Source organism: Scylla paramamosain, chromosome 3 (genome assembly GCF_035594125.1).
Source record: "Scylla paramamosain isolate STU-SP2022 chromosome 3, ASM3559412v1, whole genome shotgun sequence".
Lineage (NCBI taxonomy): Eukaryota > Metazoa > Arthropoda > Malacostraca > Decapoda > Portunidae > Scylla > Scylla paramamosain.
In genome coordinates, this window is record NC_087153.1 from 17,047,501 (window position 1) to 17,060,000 (window position 12,500).

Below are 12,500 nucleotides of genomic sequence, written 5' to 3' on the forward strand. Positions count from 1 at the left end.
TGTTCCCTGGGGCGCTCAGTGCAGCCTTGTCCCGCTGAGCTGCCTGGCGCCTCAGAGGATCCCTTTGTGCCGCCTTCCATATCAAATACCTAACTATGTTTATATAGTTATATTCTGCTTTTGTGAGAGTCGTGTTTTGACGGGTGATTATTTGCTTGTTTTCTCTCTCTCTCTCTCTCTCTCTCTCTCTCTCTCTCTCTCTCTCTCTCTCTCTCTCTCTCTCTCTCTCTCTCTCTCTCTTATTTGGAGTTTTGGTTTAGAACGTCACTTCATGTTAAACACGCAAGTGAATAAATAAATGATGAATGAATGAAAGAAACGCATACACAAACCAAATATCAGAATATTATCATAATATAAAAGAATATAAAGCAAACAAATGAATATATATAAAAAAAAACGTAAATTAAACAAGTTGTGGTTTTAATCTATAATTGAATAAACGGAAAATAATGAAATACAAACATAAATATATACATACGTAAACTACCAGACAGATAGATAAATAAATAAATAAGCAATCTCACGAACAAAACAACAAAGGTGGCTCGGGAACAGTGCCGGCTTTCACTGTTCTTCACGTGCATTGCGTAGTTGATAGTATGGCACTTCCGGCCCTCCATGCACCACGGTCTGTTACCACCACCACCACCACCACCACCACCCTGCGGCGCCCTTCATCCTGCGAGTCTACCTTGCAATCTACCACACCCTTTTGACTGCACAGGCCCCATCCAGCCCTACCACCACGCAGCTTCCTCCCCCGCCGACACCTTCCTCCTGCTGGTGACATGTATACTTCACTCTTTATTTTTCCTTTGTGGGTAAAATTGCCTGCATGAAAACGAGAGAGAGAGAGAGAGAGAGAGAGAGAGAGAGAGAGAGAGAGAGAGAGAGAGAGAGAGAGAGAGAGAGAGAGAGAGAGAGAGAGAGAGAGAGAGAGAGAGAGAGAGAGAGAGAGAGAGAGTGGTTTATTTTGTATCTTTTTTTCTCTCCCTCGTTTTCTTTTCTTTCAAGAGACTATAGTACAAAATTTAAGTGTGATTATGAAAGGGTTAATGTTTCAGTAAATGCTGCGAAGGATTGACTGGTTGACTGATTACCTGATAAAACCGAACTTGGCGCTACAACATCACAGATCCCTATCGTAAAACTTTCACTCAAGATTATGATGTGTAGCTTATCACACGCAGCCTCGCAAGGTACAGCACAACAGGTCCGCTGCGGTTTGGTCTCCCTGTGTATCGTCAGTGTAGCAGAGTACAGTCATCGCAGGGAAGCAAGACAAACAAAAGTCAACGAAAGTCAACAAAAGGTAAGGTAACGAACGTGATCATCTTGCCAGGTAAAGAGATAACAAAGAAACGCAATAAAAATCCTCACAGGAACTTTCAGCTTTAGGAAACAAGAGCAAAAAATAAGCCAAGATAACGAACGTGATGATCTTCCCAGGTAAAGCAACAACATAACGAAACGCAATAAAAATCTCCAGGAACTTTTCGCTTCAAAACTCGCGGTGAAGTTCGGAAGTAAAAACAACACATTGCAACGCCAAGGAGGTTCTCGGGTTCTTGCTGCGTTCCCTGATGTCTGCTGGGAAGGGGACGGGGAGGGTGAGCGAGGAAGAAGGAAGGGTGGTGTGGTTGAGCGTGGCGTAGGGAAGGAAGGTAAGGAAGGAGACACGCTCGCTTCGTCATCATCAAACAAGGAAGGGTATTTACCTGGCGTGTCTGTGGGAAGCTGAGGAAACTCCACCATGAAAATGACTTCCCACAACTTGTTTGACCAGAAAATATCGATACTTTTCAGCAACTACTTTCCCAGAATGTGTGTGCGTGTGTGTGTGATGTCGGGGCTTGGTGAAAAGTCTGCGAGGGATGTGAGGAGTGCGGAGTGCCTGGAAGCCTCGACTGGGAGTGGTGGTGAGGAGTGTGTCATTGTCAGTTTACGGCCTGTATTCTGAAACGCTTTGCTTTCTCACCACGACGACTTTCCAAGGCCACAGAGATGATTAGCCGGGTTCTTAAGAGTGCTTCTCCTGTTGATAATGTAGAAATCTTGTTAATGTGTCGCCACAATCATAGAAACACCTTTAAAAACCTGTGTCACTTCAACTAAAGCCTATAACACCACAAGGGCCACATGTCTAACACACGGGAATACACAACACAGGGTCTGCCACGTGTATCCCTGACGGCTTCTTGCTGCTTCCCCTATTTTCTTGTATACAAACAGAGTCGCGAACTGTGACGCAGCTTCCCTCGCTTTTCTCCACCCTTCACGCTGGAATCCAAGTAAAAAACGAGACACGCAGAAATACATAATAAAACCATTAACTGGGGAAGAGCTAGCTATAGAGAATGCAGGAGAAAACTTCCCTCCTACGAGTTTGGCCGGGCGTGGGCAGGAGAAACAACACACACACACACACACACACACACACACACACACACACACACACACACACACACACACACACACACCAGACAGCGACGTAAAACTTTCTCCGTTCATATTTTCGCGAGCAGAAAGTGACCCTGGGGCGTCGGGCGTCGGGGAAAGCCTCGTCGAGTGAGTGTGTTCCTAATTAAAAACACCACAAGCAAGGCTCACTGCGCGCCCCGAGAATCGTGGCATCCATCTGAATATAATCACCAGAATTACCACGTCATCCTTACTGCACACTTTTCCTGCCTATCTATCTATCTATCTATCTATCTATCTGTCTATCAATCTATCGCTGTTTATCCTTCTATTCATCCACTTATCTATCTATCTGTGTCTGTCCATCTATTTAACTCTCTGCCTATTTATCTATCCATTTATCTGTCTCTGTCAGTCTGCGTGAAGGGAATAAGTGCCATCCAGGAGTCTCTCGCCGCTCCGCCTCGCCCACGCCGCGGCTCATCCTCGCGCCGTGCCGGACGACCAGCAGGTGTTGCAACCCAAATTTGGTCAAAGTTAAGCAAGGTGAAAACTCTAGTCTGCATGCAAAGAGAGAGAGAGAGAGAGAGAGAGAGAGAGAGAGAGAGAGAGAGAGAGAGAGAGAGAGAGAGAGAGAGAGAGAGAGAGAGAGAGAGATTTAAAAGTAAGCGCGCAACCTACCAATATGAACACTTAAGTAGTTTTCCTCATCATAACCTCAATATTCTTTCAGGTTTCTTTACATGTACTGTGTGTTTACCTCTTCTAAACTAACCCATTATAAGAGGCGAACATTTCTTCCTGACCTTCACTGTCCCTTGATCCTCCCGTCCTCCAGCAGTAGTACAGCAGGAGGGGGCGACGTTACTAAGCCAGACACTCATTGGGGACTGTAATTTTACCGACCTTTACAAACCAGTGTCCTCAAAGCTAATAGCAGAATAGTAACAGGAGTCAGTTGGAGGTTGGTGTACATGCTCCCTGATCTGCTGAAGTACTTCCTCTCATCACAGTACACATAGAAATAGGAAAGAAACGTTACTTAAGTCATTGATTCAGTCGGTGGTTGGTGTACCTTCCCTGACCTTCACAAATCCTTTCCCTCGCCCCTAATAGCAGCAGGAAAGGATCGTTACGAAGTCAGTCAGTCAGGGAGTTACTGAGTCAGTCGGTGTAACGGCCGGTGAGTCACAACAACAAGTGATATCAAAGTTTCCTTTTCTTCACCTCGACGTCTTGTGGGTTCCTTGCCTCTATACCTGTTACCTGTGCTTGTACCTGCCGCCTTCCCACACCCTCCGTCCACCTTACCTGCTGCTCCCCTCCCTTTGATAAGCCCTTTAAACGCCACCATCACCGCCACCACCACCACCCCTTCTCCAACAAAACCCACCACTGCCCCCTCACTCCAATTTCTATTCTCAATCGCCTTCACCTCGTTTTCTATTGCTTTCAGTTCGGCCTTTCTTTCGGGGTGCCTTTTTTTATTCCCCCTCGATCTATGCGGCCATTTTTCATTCCGAGATTTCCACCAGAGATTCTTTTTTTTTTCTTTTTCCCCATTCGATGACCCGCGTTCCTTCCTTTTTTCCCCTTTCTTTCTCTTTTTTCCCCGTTGATGATCATGGGAAACTGTGTGTGTGTGTGTGTGTGTGTGTGTGTGTGTGTGTGTGTGTGTGTGTGTGTGTGTGTGTGTGTGTGTGTGTGTGTGTGTGTGAAAGAGACATGAAAATGGAACACAAACAAGAAAAACCGGATAATGCGAGAAGGAAAATAAAAGGAGAAGAATGGAAGGGAAAACAAACCGGCCCAAATATGCGGACAACGAAGAGGAGGAGGCAGAGGAAATAAGAGGAGGAGGAGGAGGAGGAGGAGGAGGAAAAAAAGTTGTATGGGCAGGATGAGGAAAAAAAACGAAAGGATGAAGGAAAAGAAGGGAAAGAGAGAGAGGATGTGGAAAGAGAGCCTAAAGAAAACCACTTTTTATTTAATTTATCTCAACGTCCTTGGCCAAAGCGAGAGAGAGAGAGAGAGAGAGAGAGAGAGAGAGAGAGAGAGAGAGAGAGAGAGAGAGAGAGAGAGAGAGAGAGAGAGAGAGAGTTAGATCACCATTCCCTCCATTCCTTTCCTCTCTCATGTGTACCTGTTCCGCTTCTCTGAGCCTCCCTCCCTCTCCTCCACCCCTCCCTCCCTGCCTCCCTCCAACCGCTGTGGTCCCGGGGAGGAGAAAATCACATCCCCTTGAATCGAATAGTTTTTCGGTGGTCAAAGAGGAAGGAGAGGGGGCGTGTAGGGGGGAGAGGGACACCATTTCCTGAGACGATCGACAGTTGAGCATCTTATTCTTGTGCCACCGACCACACGATCATCTTACACGGGGGGAGGAAAGAAGGGAAGGATGGGAGGAGGTAGAGGAGGAGATAGAAGAAGAGGAGGAATCCATGGGTAAAGATTTCCTATTATTAAAGAACAGGAAGCACCACGGATGCCTCCCTCCCTCCACGGCTTTTATGATCACCAACAAATGATAGATGGAGGAAAGGAATGGCTGGAGGGAGGGAATGAAGGGAATGGAGGGAAGGAGGGAAGGTTCTCAAGCATGTCTAAGAGGGTTTCCTCCTTCTTCCCTCCCTCCCCAGCTTAACTTCCTCTGCCTGTGTTGAGGAAAGGAAAATGTTTTGGGAAAGGAAAGGCGAGTGTTTAGTTAAGGCGGAGGAGTGTACTACAATGCGACCCATGGCGGGAGAGAGAGAGAGAGAGAGAGAGAGAGAGAGAGAGAGAGAGAGAGAGAGAGAGAGAGAGAGAGAGAGAGAGAGAGAGAGAGAGAGAGAGATTATGCTTCCATTACGCTGCTTTGAATAGTACAGTATTAGAGAGAGAGAGAGAGAGAGAGAGAGAGAGAGAGAGAGAGAGAGAGAGAGAGAGAGAGAGAGAGAGAGAGAGAGAGAGAGAGAGAGATTATGCTTCCATTACGCTGCTTTGAATAGTACAGTATTTGAGAGAGAGAGAGAGAGAGAGAGAGAGAGAGAGAGAGAGAGAGAGAGAGAGAGAGAGAGAGAGAGAGAGAGAGAGAGCAGGGAGGCAGAAAGATTTACGATATGGAGCGGGTGTGAGGGTGGATGTCTTTCATTGTTTCAAGTGAGGGACGTGACGCGCACCCTGGGAGGTCTGCCCCGGCGCGGCAACGGCCAGGGGCGGGGCGGGACGGGGCGAGGCGGGGCAGAGCAGGGCAGGCATGGAAGGGGGAGGAGGAAGGGCGACACATTTCAGTCACTAGCAACGGAATGACTTCGGACACCCGGCCCATCGTGGAGGAGGAGGAGGAGGAGGAGGAGGAGGAGGAGGAGGAGGCCACTGTGTACTGTGACATGATCCACTTTTGAGCAATCAAGCCCTAACAGGACCAAGCACAGGCGGTCAGCTGGCAGCGTGCAGTGACTCCCTGGCGGCGCAGGGTGGTGAACTGTGGTGAGCTGCAGGACAGTGGTGGGGCGGGGGTGGAGGATGCAGGGCGTGCATGGGTGGGAGGGGCGGTGTCGTGACGAGGCGCCGCGTGCCTGGAGTCCCGAGGGGCGTTACGCAGGATAACTTTTCAAGCAGTTCTCAGTGGAGGATTGTTTCGCGGCGCGGTGATGGGCCCTGTGGGAGGAGGCGAACGCGCGTCAAGTGCTCTTCGGGGACGCCACCTGATGGGGTGCTGATCAGGCTGTGCAGTAATGGCTCAGCGCGCTCATGTGGCACTAAATCAGCCCTTACTCAGCATGCAGGGACGAGAAGGCGATGCTGCGACACAAGACAAGATAAAGCCACGAGAACGCGCTGCTCATACACTGGGTAAAAGAAACTAAAGAAAAACAAGTCTGCAAGTCACCAACAGGGAGATTCTGGTGATGCCCTTAGAGCGGCGCCGCTTCACCACGGATGTTAAGCTCCAGGATTCTCATTTTCAACTCAACACTTGTTCGCATCCCCCCCCTCTCTCTCTCTCTCTCTCTCTCTCTCTCTCTCTCTCTCTCTCTCTCTCTCTCTCTCTCTACGCGACCCATTTCCCCGCCAGCTATACTGTTTGCGTGGCTCTGAAGTAAAGGGGGGAAGAGGGAGAAGGCCAGGGGTGATGTAGATATGGGGAAAGGGTGAGCAGCAGTGAGTGAAGGGGATGGAGGAATGGGAGTGATATTCATTTGTTTCATGCTGAATGGTTACCACACTCTGCCTCCGTCTGACCCTGTTCTGCCGGCCACCTGTCGAGGCAACCTTAACACACACACACACACACACACACACACACACACACACACACACACACACACACACACACACACACACACACACACACACACAAGAAACGTGTCATACAAAAACTTGAAGCGCAAATATACAAACCTTTGATAAATAAACTCAAGCACACATGTAAGCATTATCTCGCACGCATGCGCACGTACACACACACACACACACACACACACACACACACACACACACACACAAATTCCTTCCATTACATCGGGCACCGTTGTCAATACGTGAGAGAGAGAGAGAGAGAGAGAGAGAGAGAGAGAGAGAGAGAGAGAGAGAGAGAGAGAGAGAGAGAGAGAGAGAGAGAGAGAGAGAGAGAGAGAGAGAGAGAGAATGAAGGAAAAAAAAAAGTAACAGGCGAAGCAATCTGGTCAGGTGCACTGGGAGGAATGAAGGGAGAGAGGGAGAGAGAGAGGGAGGGAGGGAGGTTGAGGAGACGATGAGAGGGAGGAACGGGAGATGAAGGAGGAGGAGGAGGAGGAGGAGGAGGAGGAGGAGGAGGAGGAGGAGGAGGAGGAGGAGGAGATGCTGATGGTGGTGGGGGTAAACAGCAGGCACCGAAGATAGCTGACAAGTGGCACTGAGGCGACAGCTTCACGTAAAGCCCTTGTGGGGGAAACACTGTGAGAAAGCCTGATTGACTGACTGACTGACTGACTGATTGACTGGGATATGCTGTTATTTCACATTTTAGTGACGTGATATCCTTGGCGACTCTTCCGTGGTATGTGGTGGTGGCGGTGTAAAGTGAGTGGTGATGAGCAGTACCGTTACTTCTGCAGGTGTTGTGGTGTTGAGGGGCGACGGGCAGCAGTAGGGCATGGCATGGTTGGCTGAGCAAAGGGTTATGTTGCGTTAGTGATGTTGTATCTTTGTAATGTGATGTTAGAAATGGTGTGTGATGTGGTTCTGATTGCTGCTGTTTTGTGGTGCTATTCTGATGTGTGATGTGGTGTGGTGTGTAATTATTACTCGCATGGTGAGGAGAGGGTTGTGGTGGTGATTGTGTTTCCGTGGTGTTTAGGCGCTATGGAGCGAATGTGGAGCCGCTGTTGTGGTCAGGTTGCTCAGGTCAGTCAGTCAGTCAAGTACTTCGTGCATAGGCTGTGGTGTAGGTGTGGTGTTGTGATGCTGTGTTGTGGTGATGGAAGTACTGTGGTGAGTTGTGTAACATGCTGGCGTGTTGTGATTGAGATGGTGATGCTCCGCTGTGCTTGTATTATGGAGTGGAGGCTGAGTGTGAGTGGAGGCTGGTGGAGTGGTGGCTAAAATCAGGTTTGTGGAGTAATGGGACGGCTGGGCAGAATGAATAGTTGTCGGGTACAGTACAAGGCAGAGGTAAGTGGTAAGGCTGAGGTGTGGTGTGGCGTGGTGTGGTGTGGTGTGGTGTGGTGTGTTGTGGTTGTGGAGTGGTGTGGTGTGGTTGGGTGGACAGTGGCCGGGTACAGTACACGGGCGGGCTGCGGTGGCTGCGTCTGGCCAGCCCCGAGGCGACGCTCACCTGAGACCTGCGACCGTCCACTCCTCTCCTCGCTCCTTAAAAACTCCCTCGCCTCCTTTGCTTGTCACTGCCGCCTCCGCCTCGCTGGGCCTGCGGTGGGGCGAGGGAGGTAAGGGTGCTGCCAGGAATGCTGTTTACATGTGGGGCACAACACACTTTTTTCTCAACGGTGCACACTTATCAGGTGATGCTGCTCGCGGACCGACACGGGACGCACACCACACCGCGCACCAGTCCAAGTCACTCTGGCAGGGCGACGAGCCACGGCCCGGCCTCTGCCTCAGCTCGGGCCGCTCCCCCGCGCTGCCACTTAGTCCATTTGCTGCACAGATAAAGTTCACAAGACGCACATTCCATTTTCTGGCCCTCGACGCGTTAGCTGCGTTGCTCTACACTCTCCGTCACGCTGATCTATTGAGATGGGACTCGTACGGGCCCCTTCATGTTGATGGCGCCTTTAATACATCACAGGGAAGGAGCAACAGGAGGAGGCGGTGTAAGTGAGCACCTACCAATGATGCTTGGCACTTTTTTCTCTTTATTCCGACTACACACACACACACACACACACACACACACACATGATGCTTAGCTAGACAAACAGGGAAACAAATAGCCAGCCATCCCTTGCCAATCTCCACACACACACACACACACACACACACACACACAGCTACAGGTTCAGGTTGTTTTACTCGTGTGCCTTGTGTCTCCTGCCGCCGCGTCACTCCGCCGTCGGCCGTCGAGGTGACGACACAGGGAGTGTCGGAGTGACTTCATCGCCATGCCCGCCGCGCGCCGCCTCGCCCTATGCACACACACGCACGCCACACACCCACACACCCGATCACTTCCCAGAGTTTACGATGATGTGAGACGGAGAAACCGCTTGGGAATCCTTAAACACTTACAACTTGAACGATTTTCTCATCTCTCTCTCTCTCTCTCTCTCTCTCTCTCTCTCTCTCTCTCTCTCTCTCTCTCTCTCTCTCTCTCTCTCTATTCCTTCCATCTTTCCTTCCCTCCCTCCCTCTCCTCCAGCCTACCTGAGCGCCCCCACCTCTCTTTCTCCCTCCCCTGGATCCACGTCCCGCTAAAACACACCTGTTCGCCAGATTTCAAGTCGGAGTTCAGTATTTCACCTAATTACCGTAACAAAGGGAGTCTTACGAGTGAAGCTGAGGTGTGGAGAGCGGCGTGGAGGCGGAGGGCACGGCAGAGGGGCGGTGAACAACAGGGAAGGACTAGTCAGTAAGAGGAAGCCGAGGCCGCGCGTAGAAAACGGAACGCAGGCCGTGCCCCGGGGATACCCACGCCACAGACGCCGTGGACTCTACCCACCCTCACTCCTGACCATCACACGCACACTCACACACACACACACACACAAACACGTACACAAACTCTCACGTACACAAGTCTGCATACTCGCTCGGAACTTTCATTCAAGAAGTATAGGGAGGGAGTCTGTCACGCCGCGGCTGCTTCACGCCACACACACAGGCGATGTGATAGAAGGGCGCCACGGGAATGTATCTTCTAGAGGCAAAAGTTTTGAGGTTTACGCCCAAGGGTTGGTGAGTGGCCCTCCCTCCCTCCATCCCTCCCTCCCTCTCTCTCTCTCTCCCTCCCTCCCTCCTTCAACCCTCTCCTTCCACCATCTACCTCAAACTCACCGTCACTCCCGCCTCACTCACTCTTCTGTTCCTTTCTTTTATCATTTATCTTCCTTCTTCCTCCTCCTTACCTCTTTCCCTCTCTCCTGTTCCTCCTCCTCTTCCTTCTCCCATTCCGCAATTTTAATAGACCCAGACATTTGCATAAACAGCCTATATTGAAGCACGAACTCTGTGTGTGTGTGTGTGTGTGTGTGTGTGTGTGTGTGTGTGTGTGTGTGTGTGTGTGTGTGTGTGTGTGTGTGTGTGTGTGTGTGTGTATGTGTGTGTGTGTGTGAACCTTGCTTGTGGGTCATCCAAACCCTGGACAGTCATGTCGGTGCTCTCTCTCTTTTTCTTCCTCCTCCTCCTCCTCCTCCTCCTCTTCCTCCTCCTCCTCCTCCTCTTCTGTCACTCGTACATCTAGTGTATTTTTTTCTTTTTGTAAAGCCTTTTCTCCTGTCTGTCTGTCTGTTTGTCTGTCTGCCCCTCCCCCTTCTCTCTCTCTCTCTCTCTCTCTCTCTCTCTCTCTCTCTCTCTCTCTCTCTCTCTCTCTCTCTCTCTCTCTCCGTTAAGAAGAAGAAAAAGGAGAGAGAGAGAGAGAGAGAGAGAGAGAGAGAGAGAGAGAGAGAGAGAGAGAGAGAGAGAGAGAGAGAGAGAAATGCTATTGACATCCGTAACTAAATGTGATTCAAGACACATACAGCTCTCTCTCTCTCTCTCTCTCTCTCTCTCTCTCTCTCTCTCTCTCTCTCTCTCTCTCTCTCTCGTTATGACCTTCTTCCCACTAACTCGAAAAAAAAAAAAAACGTTCACTTGGCGCTTCTCCATAGAAAACGAAAAACGGGGTGTGCTGAGCGAGAGAAAACGAGAGGAGGCGCTTGCCCACTCTAGCCTGTCCTGCGGTAACCATTAATGACCGAAAACTTAGGTCATGAATGGGAAGGAGAGAGGTGGGAAGTAGAAGGGAGAGACAGGGAATGAGAGAGAGGGAGAGGGAGAGGGGTGTAGGACGGATGTATGGTAAGAGAAGGGAGAGGAGGAGGAGAAGGAAGAGGAGGGAAGGAGGTTTTAAGAGTAGGGTAATTGAGTTTGAGGGATGAGAGAGAGAAGAAAGGAGGGTAAGTACCGTAATTTGAATATATGGAGCTGAATATGTTAATGAGAGAGAAGCTCGAGGGAAGAAAAGGCTTTGGAGTAAGAGGGAATAAGAGAGAAACCAAGAGAAAGAGAGATAGGGAAGGGAAGGGATGAGGGATGAAGGAAGTGAGAGAGAGAGAGAGAGAGAGAGAGAGAGAGAGAGAGAGAGAGAGAGAGAGAGAGAGAGAGAGAGAGAGAGAGAGAGAGAGAGAGAGAGGAAGATGAAAGAGATAAGGATAGTGACGAATAAGGAATGTGACAGGAGCCGTGGAGAGAGGAAGCGGTGGAGGCAGTGAAGGTGATGGGAGGTAAAGGTTTAGGTGGAGGGAGAGAAGAACGGGAAGTGTGAAGGGGCCTTGCTTGGCTGGAGGATGGCGAGGAGGCTGCGGGATGAGGGATGTGCTTTCAGTCTTTCAGAGCGACGTGGGCCAGCGAGGGCGAGACCTTAGCCTAACAAGACAAGATTAGGTGAGATAGTCAGAAGTGTGAGATGTTATGGTCTATTTTGGCTGTGGCAAATATAACCTTGTCTTTTAAATTTGATGTACGAGAGAGAGAGAGAGAGAGAGAGAGAGAGAGAGAGAGAGAGAGAGAGAGAGAGAGAGAGAGAGAGAGAGAGTTGCACAAGTTTCTGAATGACATTTTCAAGGGCGTCTGTCTTCTGGTGTAGGTAGCAGTAACAAGGCGCGTCATTTCTCCCCATCGTGACCACGCTCGTAACACACCCACATGACCACCATTTGTTACTGACACGGGGACTTGTGACGCTTTATTTACTTCACTGCCCCTCGGACCCCCTCCCTCCTCCCCAGTACCCGCCTGAGAGTCATCGCTGCGGGCGGTACACAGGCTGTCCCTTTTACTCTACCCGCTCCCTTTAAGATGCGCATCTCACCCCGCGGGAAAAAGGGGGAGCATCGCGCCCTCCTGAAGAGATGTGGAGGTTTGATGGGAAATTTCAGGTCCTACATGGTTCACTAGGAGGGTTGACGAGGGCAGGGCGAGGCCACAGGGGTCCCACTAACTAGGAGCCGCCACCAGGATCTCCCCCTTGACTCCTTCCACCCAGATGACTCCAGTCCTTCAGTCCTCGGCCGCCACACAATGATGCTTCAGGGACAGTGTGTGTGTGTGTGTGTGTGTGTGTGTGTGTGTGTGTGTGTGTGTGTGTGTGTGTGTGTGTGTGTGTGTGTGTGTGTGTGTCAAAAGTAACGGAAGGTGTTCATGCTGTGTGTGTGTTTCATTATTTTCCTCCTCTCTCTCTCTCTCTCTCTCTCTCTCTCTCTCTCTCTCTCTCTCTCTCTCTCTCTCTCTCTCTCTCTCGCCGTAAAGCAACACTGCCAACAACCCACACATGCACATAGTAAGAATCACACAACACTGACACATCACTGACTCAGCATCACTCTTCTGGCTACACCTTCCCACAACCCACTCCGCTCACTTCCCACCCTCACTCCATCCCTCTCACGCTCCCTCTCAGT

General features: G+C 50.2%; 1 protein-coding gene across 6 annotated transcripts in view; it reads right to left on the minus strand.

The window, feature by feature from the left end:
* LOC135091795 (FERM domain-containing protein 4A-like) overlaps positions 1-12,500 on the minus strand; it is a 149,902-nt gene that overhangs the window by 44,022 nt on the left and 93,380 nt on the right. The window contains exon 1 of one of the 6 annotated variants that reach the window (XM_063989810.1): positions 8,222-8,732. The exons of the other annotated variants lie outside the window; for them this stretch is intronic. The gene's annotated coding sequence lies outside the window, so the exon portion shown is untranslated. Of the gene's footprint in view, positions 1-8,221; positions 8,733-12,500 lie in introns of those variants that run through there. 6 annotated transcript variants of the gene reach the window in all.